The following is a 24,662-nucleotide window of genomic DNA, read 5'->3' on the forward strand; positions in this document are numbered from 1 at the left end:
CACTGGTTCTGGAGGGGGCTTTGTGCCCAGAGTGCTTCATCCTGCCAAGGACTGAGGTAGTGGATGCCTTTCTCCACTGGTTCTGGAGGGGGCATTGTGCCCAGAGTGATTCATCCTGCCAAGGACTGAGGTGGTGGATGTGATACTCCACTGGTTCTGGAGGGGGCTTGGTGCCCAGAGTGCTTCATCCTGCTAAGGACTGAGGTAGTGGATGTGATACTCCACTGGTTCTGGAGGGGGCTTGGTACCCAGAGTGCTTCATCCTGCTCATGGAGGCCTCAGTAGCGTCGGAATCTTTGGCGCTCACTGGCCTGCAGTGCTTGTTGCGGCGGTGTCCTGTTCAGCGGTGCTGGTGGCGGCGGGTGGCGACGGTGTCCTTGGCAGCGGTGCTTGTGGCTGCGGTGTCCTTGGGAGCAGGGCTTGTGGCTGTGGTGTCCTTGACAGTGGTGCTAGTGGCGGCGGTGTCCTTGTCAGTGGTGCTCGTGGGGGTCTTGTCCGCCAAGCAGGTTTTCCCAGACTTGCCTGTTTTACTGTGCCCCTTCCCCACCTTGGATGGTGGCGCAGCTGGCTCCACACTCCCAACTGTACCCCTGGGAGCGGCTTTGGTGGAAGATTTGTTTGCTCTCGCCCGCCGGGCACTGGCCAACTTTTTGTGCTTTTGAGGTGGGGGACTGTCCGTGCTCTGGCTCCTTGGCACACTGGCTGCCCTGCTGCCTGACGCACTCCAGAAGCCGGTTACTACTGGCACCACTGTTCCCGTAAAAGTTGTGGCTGTGGCGCGGGGTTGGGACCTGGAGAGGCGGGCCCTAGGAGACTGAAGGGGTGGGGTAGGGTAGGGGAAGAGGTCAAGGTTGGACAGGAAAAGTTTTTGGGACACACTGGGATGGGTAGATGGAGGGGATTTGGGAGTGGAGGAAGAGTTAGTGGTTGTAGGAGGTGTACGTTTGGTGACTTTGGGTGAAGGGTCATGGGCTGGAGGCTGTCGTGAGGTGGATGGCTGTTGGGTGGGTGTGTGGCTGCTTTTGTGTACCTTGGGAGGTTGGCACACAGACACACTGGGAGAGGACACAGGGGATCTAGATGCAGTTGGACAGAGCTGCTGTCATCACTGTGGGCCTCTTCTGTGCGTGGAGTGGACATGTCTGGACCCTCCTGTCTGGTGATGTTGGGTAGGGGTCCTGCAGGGGTGTAAAAGCATTATTATTGCATCTGTGTGTGCCAGGGTGTGCAATGGGTGGGTGACCCTGTACCCAAGTGCTTGCATTCTTGAGTGGGACCTTGTGTGATAATGGTTTAGGGGGGTGTATGGATATGTGCAGTGGACATGCTTTGGTGATGGGTGTTCATGCTTTGGTGTTACATGCAGGGCTTGGGTTTGGGATGTGTGGTTTGTGATATTGAGACATATGTGAGGAGTTGGAGTGATGGGGGTGCGGGCGAAGGTGGGGGGTATGTGATAGCATGCAGGTAGGGTGGGGGATGTAATAGTTAAGATTTGACTTACCAGAGGCCATTCCTCCAGCTACTCCTGCGATGCCCTCAGAATGCAGTATAGCCAAGACCTGCTCCTCCCATGTAGTGAGTTCTGGGGGAGGAGGTGTGGGTCCGCCGCCAGTCCTCTGAAAAGCAATCTGGTGTCTTGAGACCACAGAACGCACCTTCCCCCATAGGTCGTTCCACCTCTTCCTGATGTCATCCCTAGTTCTTGGGTGCTGTCCCACTGCGTTGACCCTGTCAATGGTTCTGTCGCAATTGTTGTCGTAAGGGTCTGTGGGTGATGTGGGTGTGTGTTTTATATTGTATTGGATGTGTGGGAGTGGCGTGTGTATGTGTATCAGGTGTTTGTATTTGGAATTGTCCAATATGGATGTGTTTTGTAACAGTGTGTGTATTTTGAGTGCGGCAGTGTGTACCGACAATGGAATACCGCAGTTGATAGACCGCCGCGTGGATTCGTGGGTCGTGATAGTGTGGGCGTATTCCTGTTGGCGTGACGGTGCAGGTTTTGTTATCGCCAGTTTATCACTGACCTTTGGTGTGGCGGACTTGTGTGGATGTCTGGATTTTGACGGACTCCGAGCTGTGGGTCATAATGGCAGTGGCGGTATTCCGCAGTGGTGTGTTGGTGGTCTTCTGCACGGCGGTAAGCGGCTTTTACCGCCAATGTTCTAATGACCTCCTATGTCTCCACCAGCCTTTCCTTGGCAGGGTCCCCACCGGTAGAAACAAGATTTGTGATCAGCACGGCTGATCGTTGAGTTTGGCACTGTCGTGGCTGACCACAAGTGTGACTGCTGTCAGCCTGTCGGGAACCTTGGGGGGCACATGATATTACATTAAGAGTATGTAAAAGCCATGACATGTTCCACCATGGACTTACAGAAGTTTAGATATGAGATTTTTCATACTTCTCCTGTCATCTGGCTTGTCAACAAAGCATATCGAGCAAAGGGCAAGAAATTTGCAGAGGAGAAGGCATCCAACAAATAGGGTGTCTTCCTATAGGGACCACTTACAATGGAAATACCTACCAAAGGCAAGGCTGTTGCAGCAGACCAAGATAGTTCTGCAGAACTAGTTGCCAGCATATCCACCAGCAAGCACACAGGACCAGATGATCACCACACTCCGCACACAGGACAGATGGGCAACTTTGAGCAGGATATGCGGAAGGACATATCAGACCTTAAATTCAGAGTGGCTGGTCTTGAATATAAAATGGACAGTGTAATTCGGCTCCTCTGTGAAATTAGGCAGGCTGTGGAGAGATAATCACACCCCCAATGAGCCACAGGGACCCTTTGTGACTATTCTCTTGTATATAATTTTTGTTCGTATAAGATGTTTTTTAGCTTAGTTTAGGTTAGTTGGTGTAGAATAGGGTAGGTATAGTAGTTTATAGGTTTTATTAGAGGTGGGTACCATCTTAAGAATTTGGGGGACTTAGCTTATTTGTAGGTGGGAGACTGATGTGTAGTATATGTGTTTCTAATAAAATACAGCATTACAAAAATATATAAAAGTATGTATTTGTTTGGGAATATATATGTAGGTAGTTTATGTATAGATGTAGTTTCTGTTGTCTTTGTTAGAAGATGTGTTCTAAAGGGGCTGGGACATTGATGTTCATCATGTTGTGTTAAATGTGTGGAGTAAGGTACGTTAGATTAAGGTAGTTTTATATAGTGTATAGGATAAATTAGTGAAGGTTAGGTTAGAATAGATAGGTTTTGTAGTTTAGGTTTTAAACTCTCATTAAATATCATTGTTTGCTACATATAAGTCTATATCATGATTTACTATGTAGGATTTAGTATGTCTACTAAGGCAATTTTTCAAGTCATGTGTGACTCTGAGATTTACCTATGGACAGGCTCTTGGAAGGTTGGCTATGGAATCACATGAGCTATCTACAAACATCACTGAGCAGTGGACATGGCAATCTGGATGTGAATGGATACAAAACCCAATACAGGTATTCACATACAGTTGCTCTGTGTGGGTAAGTCATACAACATGCATTGGTGGGATGTGGTTTTTAAAGTATTCCTTCAACCTAATCTAAGAATTTGTAATTCACACACTGATGCCTGCCTCTTACACACTCACACTTGCATCATTTGCTTGTTAGAGCAATGTTATTTTGTTGATACTATCCATGGATAGACCAGCCACCTATGGTGTGACTCAAATCACTTTTAGGATTCCTGTTGCACTTCATGCTTGTGAGCTTGAGTAACTGTTTGCTAGACACCATACACATTGTATTAATCAAATATGTTTCACTCTCTCTGTGCAGCTTTATCCCGGGCTCTAATTCACACAAGTGCCTTTGGCAAGTAGTTGGTTTATTTACCTCAGCTTAGTTCTAACTCAAACACACATGCACCGCTGATGCATCGCTGGGTAGATACCTGACCACGAGCAGGAACTTGACCTGCAAGGCATGGAGATTCTAGAGCTTGAAGAGTAGTAACTATATGATTGTGCTTGTGTTTTACACTGCTAACTTTTTTTCCAAATAGCATGTTGCTCACACTCAGAGGTAAGTTCCTATTAGTTTACATAAAGAATATTATTTATTATGTGATCAAATTAGAGCTAGGCAGTTGCTCATCGTTACATCATTGTTCTCGTAGGCACTTGCTTTGGCTAAATATTTAAGAAGCCATTGCAATGCAGACTCCCCTGGCCTCCTGTTACTATAGTGATTTAGTGATATCAGTGATTTATCATTCTCTGTGACTTTCTATATGTAGCTCGTACAGTCCCAAGCAATTTCACAGTGATGTGTATTACTAGTATGCATCTATGTAATGCAAAAAAGGGAGCCTGAGTTGGTCCATTAACTTGGTTGAAAAATTAGTGTAGAATCAAAGATCATCATTTTAATGCATGAGTTCCAAATGTACTTTTTATGAAGGAAATCTTGTTTTGGAGTTTTAGGAGTAAAACCAACTCAACGTTAGTCAATCATACTAGTACCATAGGTGATTTAAGTACAATGATACTGCATTTGCCTGTTATGTAATAGTTTTGTGATATTAACTGTACCACTAATCTATTTTTTATCTTCTTGATTTCTTACATCAGGGCAAGAAGAAGGCACCACAGAGGCCAGTCCAGCAGGAGCTGGGGAAGCACTGACCAGCAACACCAATGCTGAGGTCTCTGCTCATCTCAGTATGTCGTATTATTTAATATTATTATTACTTACCTAACTTTTACTTCTGCCCACAGTTATACTATGTTTAATTTTATTGTGCTTACTTTTTTATACTGTCTCCTTTATTTCAACTCCCCTATTTAATTTTTGCTTAAATACCAGTATATCTGCATTATCTGTTTTCTGTCTTTCATTGACCATTTTTTTGAACCCCTTCATTGCACTTCAATGTCTTTAAATCATCATCACCATAGGCCATTGCTCTTCCCCTCTATTATGCAATGTTTTTAGTTGGCCTGACTACCTAGATTTTTTAACATTGTGAACCAACAAAATGCTCAGAGTGATATTTTTGATAGAAGATACTGCAGTGCTAACCAGACTGCAATGATTTATTGTGGTTGCATTTTTTTTTTAATTAAAAAATTAAAGGGAAGTATACATGGCATCTAAAAACGGTATCATTTCTTTCTAGATATACCGACCACCAGTGGGGCGGGCTAGAGTTCTGCTTCAGGAGCAGATGGAGCAGACGGAGCAGGGGGATAAGCTGAGGCAGGGATGGGCAGTGGTAAGTCAAATTGCTTGCCTATTAACAATTACTATTGCTCACTAGCTACATGGGCGTCACCATTGGATGTACTCCATCAATCATCACCATTCATTAACCCCCTCACTGCTCAAAGCATTTCACCACCCAAGACCAAAGAAGTGCAGTATTGTTCATATCGTGCCTCGAGTGTTGGCTGTGCAATCTGCGTCTGATTCAGTTAATGCAGCATTTGCAAAGTTTTCAGTGCAATGCAAACCGAATACACATATGTGGTCATTATGACATTGGCAGTCAGGTGAAGGCCACGCGTGCGATGGCGGTAGCACTGTCACCTTGGCTGGCAGTAATGACTGCCAAATTATGACCATGGTGGTGATCCCTCCTATAGACAGCCAATGTACCACCCCAACCGCCAGTGCAGTACAGCCACTAACAGCAGTGGTAGCCACCTATAGGCTGGCAGCAGACAAGGATCTGCCCACCAAATTATGACATAGCAGTCTGCCTGGATTTCCAGGGCATTAGCATCGCCACAAAAAGCCTGGTGGAAACACATCATATAAAAGGAAACACTCACCTCCAAGGACACAGAGAAGTCTGCGGCTGCCATGGAAGCCAAACTGGAAGTCTTCCTGATGCTGTACCATGGGATGGCCGTCCAGGAGCACCAATGCCAATGAAGATGATGACGATGAGCACAGCCGCCTAGCACACAAGGGAAGGAGGGGAGAGTGACACACATGAACACACATCACACAACAAACACACATGCCACACACCCAGAACAATCTGCAGAGTAAATCAACAGCAGCATTACCCAGGAGCAAAGAAAGCCAGGACACATACCTGTTGTCCAACCACTGTAATTAGGTGAGAAAAGCAACCTCAATTGTATAAAGAGATAAATATAAATATGTACAGAAAGGGCCAGTGGCCAGTTCAAAGTGTGTAAAGGCCACAGGGCAACGTCCAAGGTCCAACTTGACTCCTGACAGCCTAGGGACTCTACTGTGCAGGGGCATCATGGAGATCGCAGGCAGGCACCTCAGTGGGTGGGGTGGTTTCTTGGGAGAGGGGTACTTGGGCTTGGGTTTGGGAGGAAGCGGGACCTTGCCCTTCTGTGTAGGGGGCGTAAGAGTGGCTTTGGAACATTGGTCCGGAGTGCCACTTTTGTTCCCCTTAGTGGCAAGGGAACTCTTAGGGAGAGCATCAGGAGTCGAATGGGACTTTTCCTCTTATGGGCAGGATGGGGGGTAGGGAAGAGGTCTGTACTAACCCCATTGTGGCTGGTGTGCTGCCCTCAAACTCCTATCCAACTCGGGAATGCCACTACCAGTATACGGGCCAGCAGGAGGGTCAGGTTCCAACAGGCACCCCTCCCTAGTTGGGAGGCCGTCCCCAGCTTGGCCTCCACGGTCTTCTGGGCCGAGCTTCTCAGGTCCTCCCAACATTTCCTGCAGGGGTGCTCTGCCGGCTATTGACCTCCAGCCTGTCACACAAATGGCTTACATACTGCATTCGCCCCTTCATCAAGGCTGGGGCCCTTTCCCATGTAGCACGTGTCATGGCAGGTTCCAGACACAGGTCACAGCAGCACGCGCAGTGGAGATGTCATTGAGTGAAAAGTCAGGAATCAAGTGAAGTGATAGAAGAAAATGGTGGTCACGTCCAGGGCGGTGAACAGTGTCACCACCGGCGTTGATCATCATTGGTTCCTGTACTCCATAGAGCCTACATACATACATGCTCTGTGTACTGTGGTGTTGTGTGTCCATTGGACCTGTTGTCACACCCATTTCACTTTTGGCTCACTTAGATACCAACCACTGCAGAGGAATAGGATGAGAATGCAAGCACCCTTGTACAGACCCCTTGTGGACTTGGATACACTGGAGGACCAGCACATCATACTCAGCTATTGTTTGGACAGTGCCACAATCGCAGAACTGTGTGTACAATTGGAGCCTGATCTGATACCTGCTATCCGTAGCACCACAGCAATTCCCCCGCTTGTGCAGGTACTGTCAGTGCTCCATTTCCTGGCAACTGGTTCTTTCCAGGTGACTGTGGGCTTGGTAGCAGGAATGTCAAAGCCAATGTTCTTGATTGTGTTAGGAAGGGTTTTGCCTGCCTTGCTCAAACAGATGAGTATCCCACATTGCCTTAGTCCCTCCCAGGGCAAATGAGCAGGTCTACAGGATTAGGAAAAGTTTCCACTCTCTCAATGTCTAGATGGTGTGCCTTGCTGACTAGTACATCTCCCACATCACTGCCAAGTATTCTAGATCTGTGCATTATGACTATGTCTTGAGGAATAGCAGAGTCCCAAAGGTGATGGCATGACTACAGAGGCACAAAGTGTGGCTTAGAGGTGAGCTTGAGTCCCCATCCAATGTATGTCAATGTATGCTACTGGAGTCATGCCCCATGCCATTGTGCATGGCCAATATGTGTCCATCACTTATTCTAGGTGACTCCCGGTACCCGAACCTGTCCTGGCACTTGAACCCTGTTAGGAATCCGAGAACAGGGGCTGAAAATCACTACAATGATGCAAATGGGCTTCCCAGGAGGATTGTGAAACGCACTTTCGGACTCCTGAAATCCTGGTTCAGGTGCCTCCATTTAAGAGGTGGATCCCTATGCTGATCCCCTAAGAAGGTCTGCCAGATTGTGGTGGTCTGCTGCATGCTACACATTTTGGCCCTCAGCTGCCATGTGCCTTCTTTGCAGGAGGAAGGGGTGTCAAACACATGTGGCAGCATTGGAAACTGAGGACACTGAGGAGGAGGAAGAGGAGGAGGACACATATTATTCAGCAGTACTTCCAATAACACTCAGGTAAGACTGTTGATCTATACATGTCTCCATTTCAGTAAAATGCTGTGTGGCTGTGGTGTTGTGCAAGTCACTGCCTTTGCATCACATTTGACTGTCACTTATGCATTTCCTTATTGCAGATGTTGGTGTGGTTACAAAAGTATACTGATGTGATGTCTACAGACAGCTGAGACACATTTGTTTGATGGATTTACACATTACTGGACATTTGCACAGGATAATGCAGTTCAATACAGTTCAGTACATTGTGCATTTCATCCTGATAAAGCACTATTACTCAAGTTGTGTTCAATGGTGTTTATTTGAATAACAAAAAAACAACGGAAAGTGCAATGAAGTGGGGTGATGCTTGGGAACAGTCCAGTGTAGTGGCCCAGTCTGTTTGTAGCACAGGTCCAGTGTCCATGGGGCCATAGGAAGAGGAGCAATGGCAGTCCAAATTGAACAAGTTGAATCAGTGGAATTCAAGGGGGACATTCTGGAGGGACTCATTTCCTGGTGGTGGTCTTGGCTTTGACAACTGTCTCTGGTGCCTGTCTGGGTCGCAGGGAACATTTGCAGGGTGGTTCACCTTCTGCACGGGGAGGGATGCTGGTGGTCTGTGAGTCCTGTGGCAGGGCATCCTGTCCACTAGCTGCAGCAGCCGTGGAGGGCTGGTCAGTGCACTGGCTAGTGGGAGGGGTCCGCTGGTATGTTGTGTACTTACACATGATGTTAGCCATGTAACTTAGCACACCTGCAATGGAGGCCATGGTGGTATTCAAGGTCTGCAATTGTTGCATGACCTCTTGGTGGTGTTCCCCCCAAAGCCTCTGGTTTTCCTGCATGATGTTGATCACCTGACCCATCCTGTCCTGGGATTGTTGGTATGCCCCCAAGATATTTGTGAGTGCCTCCTGGGGAGTCAGTTCCCTGGGCCTGGCCTCCCCCTGGCGCACAGCTGTCCTCTGACTGCCTCTGGCCCTCTGTGCCTTGTGTCCCCTGAACGGTGTGCCGACTCCCACTTACACCAGGATCTTCATTGTCTTGCCTGTGTGGTGTTGAGTCGGTCGCTGTATAAGTGAGCACACTACTGATTTGCGTGTCCTGGAGACAGAGGTTTGAGGGCGTTGGCTGGCTACTGTGGTGTTTGAGTCTGAGGGGAGGTCTGTGGTGGACCGTCTATAGAATGTGATAGCCACCTGACCAGTGGTCCCAGATGGGCCAGGGAGTTCATCCAAATCAAGACCTCCAGAATTGCTGTCACCACTGAGGGCATCTTCTGTTGGGGGACTGGGTTGCTGAGGCACCTCCTCACTGCTGACATTGGCTGGGGCACCTGTGGGGAAGTAATTGATTTGTTTTGGTAATTGTCTGCCACATATTCCGCATTTCTACCTTTCCCAAAGATATTGGTGTTGTCCACCCACCTTTGGTAGTGTGTGGTGATGGATTGTGGGATTGGTAGTTCTACATGCTGTCCATGCATTGCAAGTGGGTATGCATGCAGAGCTGGGAGGGGTGTGCTTGCAGTTGGTATGGCATGCATGGGTAGACATTTAGGTGGTAATTGGGGTGGTGCACTGTGTGGAATGGAGTGGGGTGAAGGAAGTCAGGGTGAGGGCATGACATGGCATGCAGGCCTGGGTGGTGTAGGTTGGTAATGATGACTCACCAGTGTCCAGTCCTCCGGCTACTCCAGTGAGGCCCTCAGGAAGCAGTATTGCCAAGACTTGCTCCTCCCCTGCTGTCAACTGTGGGGGAGGAGGTAGGGGTCCACCGCAAGTCCTCTTGATGGCGAGCTGGTGCCTTGCTGCAATGAAACACACCGTCCCCTGTAGGTTGTTCCACTTCTTGTGAATGTCATCCCTTGTGCGTGGGTATTGTCCCACGCTGTTCACAGAGTCCACGATCCTCCACCATAGCTCCATCTTCCTGGCAATGGAGATCTGCTGTACCTGTGCTCCAAACAGCTGTGGCTCTACCCTTACTATTTCATCCACCATCACCTGCAACTTCTCATCAGTAAAACTGGGGTTCCCTTGTGGGGACATGGGTGTTGTGTGTGTTGTGAGGAGGGTGTTGAGTGGTATCGTGGGGTGTATTGTGGTGCGTGACAGATGAATAGGTAGTTGTGATGTGTGTGCAGATATCTTTGGGATTGGACTAGCAAGGTGTAGCAGTCTTCACTTGTTTGCAAAGGATTGTGGGTGATGTGGGGGGTGTTTTATAGAGCAGTTGGTGGGTGTGTGGGGTGGGTGTATTTGTTTCAGGTGTGGGGTTTTTGGCCTGGCCATTGTTGGCTTGTTTTGGTTTTAAGGGGGCCATTTCCGGCGCAGCGGTGAGCACCGCCAATTGTTTACAGCCATTGAATGTCCGCTGTGGTGATTTGTGGGTCATTATTTGGAGGGTGTTGTTTTGCTGGCTTAACAGTATGGGTGCTAGTTCTGACACATTTTCGTGTTTGTAGGGTCTTGCAGATTTGTGGTTGTGGATGGTTTCTGTTGGTTTTATGTGTGTGTACTTATCTGGCGGCGGTATGTTTGTGTTCGATAAATACTGCCAATGTCATAATGAGGGCCAGTGTGTTGTTTTCTCTTCATCCACTCAGTCACCTCTTAGTACTTCACTCCTTTATTCTTTCCTAAATTATTCCATTCCAGCCTACCAAACAAATTGAAAAACCCATTATTGGCATGTGCCACATTTTTATATCTATGTGAAGTGTTTCCAAAATATAATTCAAGGTTTCCCATGAAAGATTTATGTTACTCCTGTTCAGAGCTTTCCCTTTAGACTTTACATTAACAACATTATAGTTTATTAAATCAAACATAGAAGCAGGTTTTGTGCAGCGAACACCATGAATCATGTATTTCGAGGTCATCTTAAATGTGATAATGCAGAAAAAGGAGTGAAGTGAGACTAAACAATTGCCTAGGATTACACAATTTATAAAAGTGGGTAAGCCGGGATTAATTCCAGGTTTTCTGGTTTTCCATTGTTTATTTCAGCCACTAGATGTATATCATTTGCTGATCCTACACCTACCTCGCCACCAATCCCCCCAGACACCCCACTTGACTGCCACAGCCCTGGCATCAATGCGGCCCCCAGGCGCATCACAGTCCAAACGTTTTGGCCCATGGGAAATTTTTTGCGAGTATCCATGGTCTATACAGTGACTGAATAATCCAAAGCTTAGACACATAAATTGATGATCAGCGACACTCCCCTATACTATAGCAAAAGCTCTACCTACCTGCCTAATCCCTCTGCCTTACTGTGCAGTAGAGTAAGTCAAGTTTCCTTTCCTTACTGCCCAGCAAATTAATTTGCAGAGGATGAATGTTTGGCTGTGGGTGAAGTCTGTGAGTAAAGTGGGACTAGTAAGTGCCTGATTTGCCCTCAAGTTTGACATAAGGGATGCTCTGTGATGAATGTGTCAAATGCACCCTATATAGCTAAGTGCAGTGACTTTTGTCCTCACCATCTAGTTATGGCAGACAGGATAAATATATCCTCATTTTTTACATGACATGTGTGACATATCTAATTTATTCATCTGCCTCTATGGAGTCAGGGAAGAAACTAAGTGAAAGGCATTCAGGGAAGAGCAGAGCCAGTGGAAATAAAGGTAGATAATTGTCAACTACAGCTGCCCCAGCTGTAGACAGCAGCCAAGTACTCGAAGAGGCAGGCTAGCATTCCTCCATTAATTTGGCACAAAAACTTGAACAACATAGTGCATAATGCCGTACTCATAAATGAGAGGTAATACATTTGTATTTTTCCACTAAAAGTGTCTGCTTAGTTACTAGAAAAGCCTTTAAATGAAAAAATATGAAATCACTGTTTATTTATTCTGGTGTTATTGTGCCTTAATTCTTTTCTACCAGACAGTCAGTACTTTTTATGTGCAGCATGTGTAGTTAAACAAATAAAATTGGCCCTGTGACTCTCCTAATCATAATCACACCAAATTACAATGTCCCTAGGGGATCAGCAATGTAGTGCTACTGTGCCACCCACTATCTACTTTTTAGGAAGTATTTGTTCAGAAAATTGTTTACAATTTGTCTTTTTTATTATTGTTTTTCTCGATATAGCTACTCCTGCTGGACGATTACCAAACCAGACAAGAGATAGCGGTCTATCTGGAGGCTGGAGAGCATCCAGGCCGAAACAGGTGACTAGTGGTCCTGGAGAAAGACTGAAATAGCTACCTTGGACCTCGGCCCAGGCAGCATGCCAGCCCCAGATCTAGCTTCATGGCCACTATATTACCAGTATTCACCAGAGTCCCTGACTGTACTTGCTGCTACCCCTGTTACTCTGATGCTTTATCATATCCTGCAGCAGATGGACCAGGTGGAGAACTGGCTCTTTAAGATTGAGTGGAGCCTGCACCAGCTCCAGACCCATATAGACATGTGCCCTCTTCTGAGCCATTTTTTATTTTTTTCGTTTTGGGGAGAGGGACATGTTGTGGGTTGAGAGGGTAGGGAGGGATTTGGGATAGGGTTTTCAAATACATTTTATATTGGACTTTTCGTTGGGCGTTTTAGGGATGGGGCAATTTGTTTAGGGAAAGAGGTGGACCTGTTTTGGGTGGAAAGGGTGCATTTTTGTATTTTTTAAAAATAAAAACAAGATTTTGTTTAACTTGATTTATGCCTCAAATGTTTTTTTTTTTTTTTTTTTAGTTTGCACTGCTGTCTTTTAATGCAGCCTTTTTTCTTAATCTGCAAAAAAAGTGACTTACTTATACTCTTGCTCTATTGCCCACTGTAACTGTAGTGACTACTATGGGATGATTGTGTTTGCATATTTTGCCTACATAAACCTAGATACACAAAGACATCTTCTTTAGTAGGAGTTAATTCCTAACTAAACAAGCTCACTTCAATCCATAGCTGTTCTCTTACCTGAATAGACAAAGCCAGGGAGTCTTCTTACAGCAGGGTTTTTCCCAAGGTGGCATCATAAGGGGGTATAGCAGGCTAGTCCACTAACAAGGAGAACAGCAGGTGCCACTTCCACCTATACAAATTGCAACTTCCTTTAGTAACTAAACAAACACTTTTGGCGTCTTTTAGATACGTTGTTGGGCCAAACTAATGGAGGCATGCTAGCTGGCACTTCTAGTACTTTCTACTGTCTGCAGCTAGGATTAACCAAAGGGTTAGCCAACACTGTCAAATAGATTGAAAGAAAACAGAGAGTTAGCAAGTCATAAATGAAAACTTTAGGAAGACTGAGACCAGACTACCACAATGCCAGTATTTGACACGCAACAAAGAATCCCTAATACGTTAATGAAAACTAGCAATATCAACTTCGTCTGAGCAATGGTGGGGAGATGGTATTTAAAAATGAAACTTAGGAAATTAAACCATGAAGGCAGGAGAAATGGGTTCAGAGTTAAGACTGTTTGGACAAGGTTAAGGGCCATATTTATACTTTTTGACGCAAAACTGCGCTAACGCAGTTTAGCGTCAAAAAATTTAGCGCCGTCTAACGCCATTCTGAAGCGCCATGCGGGCGCCGTATTTATTGAATGGCGTTAGCCGGCGCTACCTGACCGGCGCTGCCTGGTGTGCGTGGAAAAAAACCACGTACACCAGACAGCGCCGGCGTAGGGGGAAAATGGCGTATGGGCGTCTTAAAATGGGGCAAGTCAGGTTGCGTCGAAAAAATCGTCTTAACCCGACTTGCGCCATTTTTTAACGACGCCCATCCCCCATCAACATGACTCCTATCATTGTAAAGATAGGAGTCATGCCCCCTTGCCCAATGGCCATGCCCAGGGGACTTCTGTCCCCTGGGCATGGTCATTGGGCATAGTGGCATGTAGGGGGGCACAAATCAGGCCCCCCTATGCCACAAAAAAAAAAAAAAAATACTTACCTGAACTTACCTTAATGTCCATGGGATGGGTCCCTCCGTCCTTGGGTGTCCTCCTGGGGTGGGCAAGGGTGGCAGGGGGGGTCCCTGGGGGCAGGGGAGGGCACTCTGGGCTCATTTTGAGCCCACTTGTCCCTTAACGCCATGCCTGACCCAGGCGTTAAAAAGCGGCGCAAATGCGCCGTTTTTGGCCACGCCCACTCCCGGGCGTCATTTTTGCCCGGGAGTATAAATACCACGTAAAGGCCTGGGAGTCATTTTTTAAGACGGGAACGCCTCCCTTGCATATCATTAACGCAAGGAAGGGGTTCACGCTAAAAAATGACGCACACTCCGGGCACTTTGGCGCCCGAAGCGTCTAACGCCATAGTATAAAGATGGCGTTAGTTGGCGTTAGTTTAGCGTCGAATTTGCGTCGAAAAAAACGACGCAAATTCGGCGCAACCAGAGTATAAATACGGCCCTAAGTGTTTACGCAACAAACAACACAACAGGCCTTAATGATGATGATTATGGAGCCGGTGTGGAATATTGCTCAGGAAATGGAAGGTCATGCAGTGAGTTTTTGTCACTTTCACCACATCCGCCCCAGCAAGTGTGTGATATATTTATAGTATAAAATTAAGTTACATGACAATAAATCACACAGTCCGGGGGAAGAGAGTTTGGGGGCATGATCAATGGATGGAAAAGGGGATTTAAGGAAAGGTATAAAGGAGTGACATAGACAATTACTACACAAAGAAACCATGACAATATTCATTGCGGCACCAAGCAGCACACCATCATCAATCAGTTGTGAAAGGAATTGATTAAGGGATAAGCAGGACACAGTTCAGGTAAATGTATTGCAAACACTCAGTCTGCCCCAGAGACAGTATATCTCTAATTGTTATGTCTTCTAGATTTGAAAAATACAAATTGTGGAGAATTGAAGTTAATTGAACCAGTTCTAAAAAAAAATGTCTTTTAAAGGAAAATTATTCTCTATGGCCAAATTAGGCGTGCATCTCCATTCTTCCTGGAATGTCCGTCAGTCTTGGGTGTCTGGCTGAACCTGTAAGTGGAGTCTTGAGCTTTCACCAAGTTTTTGTTCTTGTAGGAGAGGACTACGAGAAGGCCTGCGTGTTGAAAAAAACAGTAGCTGTATTACAGAGTGAAAGAGAAAGACAAAAGGAAGCGAGGTAAGCTTCTTGAGGAGTCTGGAGTGTACCAAGAAGACTCAGAGGATGAGCAAGAAGATAAAGAGGAGTTTCACTTTGGAGCCAGAAATGCAGCAAACACAAACTCAGCAACATTTTTAACCAAATTTGAGCAGCAAGCTTTTCATTTAACCACACCACCCCCTTGTCCCAAAAAGTTAGGAATTGTGTACCTAGCCAAGCCACCTGCCGCTCCCGAAGTGCAACCCCATGTTCCGATGTTTAATCAATAAAACTGGTGGTGCCCTGATGAGTTGTAAAATAAATTTGTTCCCCAAATAGTTATGATCCAACTTGTTCTTTATTCTCTTCAAAATTTAAAAAGGAGACAGCCAACAGGTTTCGTTCACCACATGTGAACTTACTCAGGGCTATAAAGAAAGCGTATTAGAAAACATATATATACATCCCTCCACAAAACATACACCAATTCTGATGCATTTATAAATCCAAACAAAATATTTTCCAACATCAAACAAACTCTATAAAACAGCCATAAGTCAAGGATTTTTTAGCTGCTTTACATGTTTATAGGCATATCTATGTAAGAGAGTCCTATTATGAGCATAGATATGGTGGGTTACATGTCTAACATGTTGAGGTGTTGAAGTGATTCGTAAAGACATACAGAATGGTCTGTAGACAGACAGAGGCGGTCATTCTGACCCTGGCAGTCAAAGACCGCCAGGGCGGAGGACCGCGGGAGCACCGCCGACAGGCCGGCGGTGCTCCAATGGTGATTCCGACCGCGGCGGTAAAGCCGCGGTCGGACCGGCAACACTGGCGGTCTCCCGCCAGTGTACCGCCGCCCCATTGAATCCTCCAAGGCGGCGCAGCTTGCTGCGCCGCCGAGGGGATTCCGACCCCCCCTACCGCCATCCAGATCCCGGCGGTCCGACCGCCGGGATCCGGATGGCGGTAGGGGGGGTCGCGGGGCCCCTGGGGGCCCCTGCAGTGCCCATGCCACTGGCATGGGCATTGCAGGGGCCCCCGTAAGAGGGCCCCTAAATGTATTCCACTGTCTGCTGCGCAGACAGTGAAATACGCGACGGGTGCAACTGCACCCGTCGCACAGCTTCCACTCCGCCGGCTCGATTCCGAGCCGGCTTCATCGTGGAAGCCTCGGCCCGCCAGCCCAGCGGGAAAGTCAGAATTACCGCCGCGGTCTTTCGACCGCGGAACGGTAACCTGACGGCGGGACTTTGGCGGGCGGCCTCCGCCGCCCGCCAAGGTCAGAATGAGGGCCAGAATGTCATTCCTGACCAAAGAAAAGTCTTAATCAATGAAGAATGACTCTAACATTGTTATCAAAGAATCAGACAAGGGTGGTAATAAAGTAGCATGGTCAAACGATAAATACATAGCACAGAGCCTCAGACAGTTAAATGATAGCACATGTTATGAGTCAACTGAATTTAAGACAACGGTGGTCATTACAACCCTGGCGGACGGTGTTAAAGCTGCGGTAATACCGCAAACAGGCCGGCGGACAAATAAAGGGAATTATGACCGTGGCGGAAACCACCAACATAGACAGCCACTTTAACACTCCGACCGCCACGGCAGTACAGACAAGCAGCGCGGCGGTCACCGCCACTACAACACACACACCACTGCATTTCCAAACAGCACAGTAACAACCCCCAACCCCCCCGGAAGAATGCAAAGACAAAAGGAAATGAGTTCAACCATTGTAATGTATCAAAATACAGTAACCAAATATATACAGATATATAAAAACAATCGAAAATCATACATCACGATTAGAACTGCAGGTATGCACATATCAATATCCGTGGACCACTGGGCCCACAATGCATGGGCGAGGCCCACACTAGATACCTGTCCACAAACGGAGAGAACACTGCAGGGGCATCAGATAGAAATACAACAGTCACCTCAGGGGGAAGGGAAGGGGGTGGTTAGCCCACTGTTCCATCCTGGGGAGTGCAAAGCCACAGTCTCTCAAGTCTCTACAGTGGGTGGTTTGCCCACTGTACCATCCTGGGGAGTGCAAAGCCACAGTCTCTCAAGTCTCTACAGTGGGTGGTTTGTCCACTACTTTATCCTGGGGAGTGCAAAGCCACAGTCTCTCAAGTCTCTACAGTGGGTGGTTTGCCCACTGTACCATCCTGGGGAGTGCAAAGCCACAGTCTCTCAAGTGGATAACAGTCTCCACTGGTTCTGGAGGGGGACTGGTGCCCAGAGTGCTTCATCCTGTTAAGGACAGACAGAGTGGATGCAGGTCTCCACTGGTTCTGGAGGGGGACTGGTGCCCAGAGTGCTTCATCCTGTGAAGGACAGACAGAGTGGATGCAGGTCTCCACTGGTTCTGGAGGGGGACTGGTGCCCAGAGTGCTTCATCCTGTGAAGGACAGACAGAGTGGATGCAGGTCTCCTCTGGTTTTGGAGGGGGAATGGTGCCCAGAGTGCATCACGCTCCCGTGACGGTCCCAGTTCCGTCACTGTCCCAGCTGCACATGGGCTAACGATGCTTGATTTGGCGGTCTTTGCCCTGTTCAGCAGTGCTTGCCTTTGCTGTGTCTGACCTGTTCAACAGTGCCTTGCCATGGCGGTCTTTGCCCTGTTCAGCGGTCTTCACCATGGCGGTCTTTGCCCTGTTCAGCGGTGCTTGCTTTTGCTGTGTCTGCCCTGTTCAGCGGTCTTCACCATGGCGGTCTTTGCCCTGTTCAGCGGTCTTCACCATGGCGCCCTTTGCCCTGTTCAGCGGTGCTAGCCTTTGCTGTGTCTGACCTGTTCAGCAGTGCTTTGCCATGGCGGTCTTTGCCCTGTTCAGCGGTGCTTGCCTTTGCTGTGTCTGACCTGTTCAGCAGTGCCTCGCCATGGCGGTCTTTGCCCTGTTCAGTGGTCTTCACCATGGCGCCCTTTGCCCTGTTCAGCGGTACTAGCCTTTGCTGTGTCTGACCTGTTCAGCGGTGCTTTGCCATGGCGGTCTTTGCCCTGTTCAGCGGTGCTTGCCTTTGCTGTGTCTGACCTGTTCAGCGGTGCCTTGCCATGGCGGTCTTTGCCCTGCTCAGCGGTCTTCACCATGGCGCCCTTTGCCCTGTTCTGCGGTGCTAGCCTTTGCTGTGTCTGACCTGTTCAGCAGTGCTTTGCCATGGCGGTCTTTGCCCTGTTCAGCGGTGCTTGCCTTTGCTGTGTCTGACCTGTTCAGCGGTGCCTTGCCATGGCGGTCTTTGCCCTGTTCAGCGGTCTTCACCATGGCGGTCTTTGTCCTGTTCAGTGGTCTTCACCATGGCGCCCTTTGCCCTGTTCAGCGGTACTAGCCTTTGCTGTGTCTGACCTGTTCAGCGGTGCTTTGCCATGGCGGTCTTTGCCCTGTTCAGCGGTGCTTGCCTTTGCTGTGTCTGACCTGTTCAGCGGTGCCTTGCCATGGCGGTCTTTGCCCTGTTCAGCGGTCTTCCCTATGGCGGTCTTTGCCCTGTTCAGCGGTCTTCACCATGGCGCCCTTTGCCCTGTTCAGCGGTGCTTGCCTTTGCTGTGTCTGACCTGTTCAGCGCTGTGTAGCATGATGGTCCCTCAGTGCCCAGCGGGGCTGTGGCTGCCGGGGCCCTCCAGGTCACTGACTCTGGCGGTGGTCTCCGGACCAGTGACGACAGTGCTGCCCTCCAGGGCACTGACTCTGGCGGTGGTCTCCGGACCAGTGACAATACTGCTGCCCTCCAGGGCACTGACTCTGGCAGTGGTCTCCGGACCAGAGACAATACTGCTGCCCTCCAGGGCACTGACTCTGGCGGTGGTCTCCGGACCAGTGACCGGACCAGTGACGATACTGCTGCCCTGCAGGGCACTGACTCTGGCGGTGGTCTCCGGACCAGTGACGACAGTGCTGCCCTCCAGGGCACTGACTCTGGCGGTGGTCTCCGGACCAGTGACGATACTGCTGCCCTCCAGGGCACTGACTCTGGCGGTGGTCTCCGGACCAGTGACGATACTGCTGCCCTCCAGGGCACTGACTTTGGCGGTGGTCTCCGGACCAGTGATGAAAGTGCTGGCGGTGGCGTCCCGGCCGGCGGGGAGGATGGCGGCCTTCTCCTCCGTGCTGCTCTTACCAGACTTTGGAGACTTCTTCTGCCCCTTCACCACCTTGGGAGGAGTCACAGCTGACTCGGCACTCCCCCCGGGACCCTTGTGAGCTGTTTTGCCAGCAGGAGTCTTCACCCTCTCCCGTCGGCCACTTTCAAACTTAAAGTGCTTTACAGGGGGTGGACTGGCAGTGCTTTTGCTCCGTGTCACACTGGCTGCCCTGGTGGCCGGTGCACTCCACACACCTTTAACACGCACCACTGGTACCTGACTTTTTTGGGCTGAGGTGCTACTACGGGACTTATGAATTGGAGGGGACGGGGTGGTGGGAAAGAGGTCAACGTTGCTGAGGAAGAGTTTCTGACGAACACTGGGACGGGTAGCTGGAGGGGGTCTGGGAGTGGAGGAAGAGGAGGTGGTTGTAGGAGTTGTAACTTTAGGTGATTTGGGTGCAGGTGCAGGTACTAGAGGCTGTCGTGAGGTGGATGGATGTTGGGTGTGTGGGTGCCCGCGTTTGTGTACTTTGGGAGGGGGCGTCACAGACACACTGGGAGTGGACACAGGGGACGTGTAAATGGTAGTGGGGGTGGTGAGTGCAGGTGAGCGGGGTGTGGTGCTGGGTGTTCTGGTGCGAGTCCTAGTGCCTGTAGATGTAGTGAATGCAGGTGAGAGTGTAGACGACACTGGAGGGAGGAGGGAGATGATGAGGAGGGGGACACAGTGGAGGCAGTGGATGTTGCTGTGTCTGTATTTGGGTGATGCTTGTGTGAGTGCCTGTGGGATGTGTGGTGCCTATGTTTGCCTGAGCTACTTTTGTGTGTTGAGGTGTGTGCATGCTTGTCTGATGGTGTGGTTGGGATAGGCTGGGGTACAGGGGATTGGGTCTGGGTGGAGGAAGTTGGAGGGGGGGGCTAGACACAGGGACAATGGCTGCCATCAGTGCTGGGGCCAGAGATTGCAGGGTTCGATGATGGGAAACCTGACCAGAATGAATGCCCTCCAGGAATGCATTAGTGTGTTGCAACTCCCTTTCTACACACTGGATGGCATTCACAATGGTAGACTGCCGAACAGTGAGTGACCTGAGGAGGTCAATGGCCTCCTCACTGAGGGCAGCAGAGGTGACAGGGGCAGGGGCTGAGGTGCCTGGGGCAAAGGTGATGCCCACCCTCCTGGGTGAGCGGGCACGGAGCGAATGCTGAGGGGCTGCTGTAAGGGCGGTCCTGGTAGGGGGGGTGGTGGCTGTACCTGTAGAAGTGGGGGGCACAGATGGTGCCGCCACCACAAGGGAGCTCCCATCGGCGGACGAGTCTGTGTTGCTGTTTGCTGATCCGGTGACCGACGTGAAGCTCCCCTCACCCTCCGTCCCACTGGTGTATTCAGAGTCTGTGGTGTGGCCCTCCATGGCTATGTGGGATGCAGCTCCCTCGTGCTCCGGTGCCACTGTACCTCCGCCTGATGATGCTGATGCACAAACGAACAGGAAGAGAACAAAAAGGTGGGGGGACGACAGAAGAAAGACAGGTTGAGTGCATGGCTTACCGCTACTGTTGGCGGACAATACAGACACAGCAGCCCCCTGCACTATGCCGTGCTCTTGGCCTCTACAGAAGCAATTCCTGGGATATGGCCTACATGGCTATGAGTGTCATCTGTCCACATAGATGACACAGGGGTATGTATACCTGTACTTGGCACTCTACAGAGGTGGGGTGGAGGGCCACAGGGCCATGCCTTACGAAGGGGCCTAGCTTACGTAATTCGCCCTGGCCTAGGGTAACCCACAGCCCTCCTCCCCTACCCAGACCCCTCCACTGCGCGCAAAGTCCTCAGAATGAGAGTGTACTCACCCCCTTGTGTCTGCTGTGATGCCCTCAAGCACCCATCCAACTCAGGGTAAGCCACCGCCAGGATCCGGAACATCAGGGGGGTCATGGTGCGACGGGCACCCCTCCCACATTGGGAGGCCACCCCCAGCTGAGCCTCCGCCGTCTTCTTGCTCCAGCGGCGAATGTCCTCCCATCTTTTATGGCAGTGGGTGCCCCGTCTCTGGTGGACCCTCAGGGTCCGTACGTCTGCACGCCAAATGTCCTTCTTCTGGTGGGCACTGACCTACATGACATATACAGGGGAAGAAGAGAAGTCATTAGCAACTGCACCGTCGAAGTGAGTGGCCCCCATCCCTACCCTTGCCATGTGGCACATGCATTCACAGTCCTTCATGGTCGCAGAACTCTGCCCCCTTCCTACTGACATCCAGCCCTCTCCACCCAGCATAGCCCATACAACGTGCTCCCTGTGTACTTACCTGTTGGTATGGAGGACCATAGAGTAGCGTGTACTGGGGGAAGACCCTGTCCACGAGCTTCTCCAACTCCTGAGCAGTGAAGGCAGGGGCCCTTTCCCCAGACGCAGCAGCCATTGTCCTTTCCAGACCAAGGTCACAGCAGCACTTGCAGTGTAGGTCCTCTCCTGTCGAAGATCAGGTATCGAGTGATTGAACAGATAGAAAATGGCGGTCACGTCCGTGGCGGTGACGTCCGCGGCGGTGCGTATCATCACCGCCGGCGCACTTCATCATTGGCTCCTGGGACCCATAGGGTCCAATGTTAACCAATGCAGTATTGCGCCATGGTCTACGACCACCTACCGCGACGGTGTACAACGCCAGCGCAGATACCTCACATCCCATTGTCCCAGTTTAGAGGTTAGGCAGCCGCCATTTCAGGGGCCCACATGGCTGCATTTACTACTGTGTCACACATACCTAGGCCTACACTCAACACACATACAGGAAGAGTTTTGTATTTGGTGTCGTGTTCTGTGTAGCTGTGGGTACATACCTGAGAATTTGTTGACTCTGTGCTCGCTGTTGTCCTTCTTAGGCACCGTCAGCTGGGATATTTGAGGAGATGGCGGAATCCTCCGGTCTACCGACCGCTGGTGGACCTGTTAACAATGGAGGAGCGACATTTGATCATCACCTACAGGTTTGACCGTGCCACAATCCAGGAACTGTGTACCCAGTTGGAGCCAGACCTGATCTCACCAATCCGCCATCCCACAGGAATCCCCCCTGAAGTGCAGGTGCTATCAGTGCTCCATTTCCTTGCAAGTGGATCATTTCAAACAACAGTGGCCATGGCATCAGGGATGTCCCACCCTATGTTTTCCAACGTGTTGTCCAGAGTGTTGTCTGCCCTGCTGAAACACGTTAGGAGCTACATCGTTTTCCCTCAGGTGGAGGAGTTGGCTACAGTTAAAGGTGACTTCTATGCCCTGGGACATATCCCTAACATCATAGGTGCCATTGATGGGACCCATGTAGCTCTGATCCCCCCACGCAGGAGTGAACAGGTGTACAGGAACCGGAAGAGTTATCATTCAATGAATTTACAGATGGTTTGTTTGGCAGACCAGTACATCTCCTAGGTAAATGCTATGTTCCCTGGCTCTGTGCATGACGCCTACATCCTGCGGAATAGCAGCATCCCTTATGTGATGGGTCAACTCCAGAGGCACCGTATGTGGCTATTAGGGGACTCTGGTTACCCCAACCTGTCCTGGCTATTGACCCCAGTGAGGAATCCCAGGACCAGGGCAGAGGAACGCTACAATGAGGCCCATGGGTGGACTAGGAGGGTGATCGAACGCACCTTCGGACTCCTGAAGGCCAGGTTCAGGTGCCTCCATATGACCGGTGGTTCCCTATTCTACTCACCAAGGAAGGTGTGCCAGATCATCATCGCCTGCTCGATGCTTCACAATCTTGCTTTGCGACGCCAGGTGCCTTTTCTGCAGGAGGATGGTCCAGATGACGGTGTTGTGGCAGCTGTGGAGCATGTGGACAGTGATGAGGAGGAAGCTGAGGAAGAAGACATAGACAATAGGGAGTCAGTCATACAGCAATATTTCCAGTGACACACAGGTGGGAACAATGTTTTTACTATTACATTCACTTTCACACTTCTACCTCTATCCTGTCTGTCAATTAGAAGCAGTATTTGGTAACTGAGTTGTACATTTCCATTACGGTTTCACAGGTGTGGTTACCAACGTGTGTCATCTGCTTGCATCCTTCATGGACTTGTGATGTGTGACATAGGTATGTTGGCATTACATTTGAAAACACATTTTGTCACTGTAATTGGTAATACACATTTTAAAAATCACAGACTGACTCCAGATTGTTTTGTGGTTCAAGGGTGTTTATTGAAGTGCTAATTATTGGAGGGGGAGGCAAAATGGTGATGGGTGATGGAGGAGGAATGTCCATGGCAGAGTCCAGTCTATTAGTCTCACAGGTGCACTGCCCATATGGGCATAGGAAGTGGAGCTGGGGCAGTTCCAATCTGGACAGGGTAGCAAAGTGAGACAGAGGGATGACAATCAGGGTGGTCTCATTTCCTGGCGGGGGTCTTGCCATTGTGCTCTGTCCTGTTCCTGGATCTCAGGGACCGCTTGCGGGGTGGTTCTCCGTCTGCAGGGGGTGGGGTGCTGGTGTGGTGGTCCTGTGGCGGGCGTCCTGTCCACTAGTGCCGGCGGAGGTGGTGGGCAGTTCATCGTCCATGCTAGTGTCAGGGGCCCCTTGGAGTGCCACGGTGTCCCTCGTGGTCTTTTGTATGTCCTTCAGCACCCCTACGATGGTGCCCAGGGCGGAGCTGATGGTTCTGAGCTCCTCCCTAAAGCCCAAATACTGGTCGTCCTGCAGGCGCTGGGTCTCCTGAAACATGGCCAGGACCGTAGCCATCGTCTCCTGGGAGTGGTGGTAGGCTCCCATGATGGAGGAGAGGGCCTCGTGGAGAGTGGGTTCCCTTGGCCTGTCTGCCCCCTGTCACACAGCAGCCCTCCCAGTTCCCCTGTGTTCCTGTGCCTCCGTCCCCTGGACCATATGTCCACTACCACTGCCCCCAGGTCCCTGTTGTTGTTGGGGTGGTGGGTTATCCTGGGTTCCCTGTAGTGGTGGACACACAGCTGATTGACGTGTCCTGGGTACGGAGGTATGGGCCCGCTGGGTGGGTGCTGTGCTGGTGTTACCAGAGGGTGGAAGGTGAGTATTGGGCTGTGCCTGTTGCGAGGGGAACCGACTGGCACGAGGCCCACAATGGTCCGGGCTGATCATCTGGATCTAGTTGTCCAGAGCTGCTGTCGTCACTGTGGGCCTCTTCTATGGTTGGAGTGGAGATGTGTGGATCCTCCTGTGTGGTGACGTTACGTAGTGGCCCTGCAGGGGTATAAGAGCATGATTATTTCATGTGTGTGTCATGGTGTGCAATGGTTGGGTGTGCGTGTTCCCCAGTGCAAGCATTCCTGTGTGGGGGCTTGTGTGATGATGGTTGGGGGTTGTTATGGGTATGTGCAGTGGGCATGCTTTAGTGATGGGTGTCCATGCTTAGTTGTGTCATGCAGGGCTTGTTGTTGGGATGTGTGGTTTGTGTAATTAGTACATTAGTGAGGAGTTGGAGTG

This window comes from Pleurodeles waltl, chromosome 8 (assembly GCF_031143425.1).
Source record: "Pleurodeles waltl isolate 20211129_DDA chromosome 8, aPleWal1.hap1.20221129, whole genome shotgun sequence".
NCBI classification, from domain to species: domain Eukaryota; kingdom Metazoa; phylum Chordata; class Amphibia; order Caudata; family Salamandridae; genus Pleurodeles; species Pleurodeles waltl.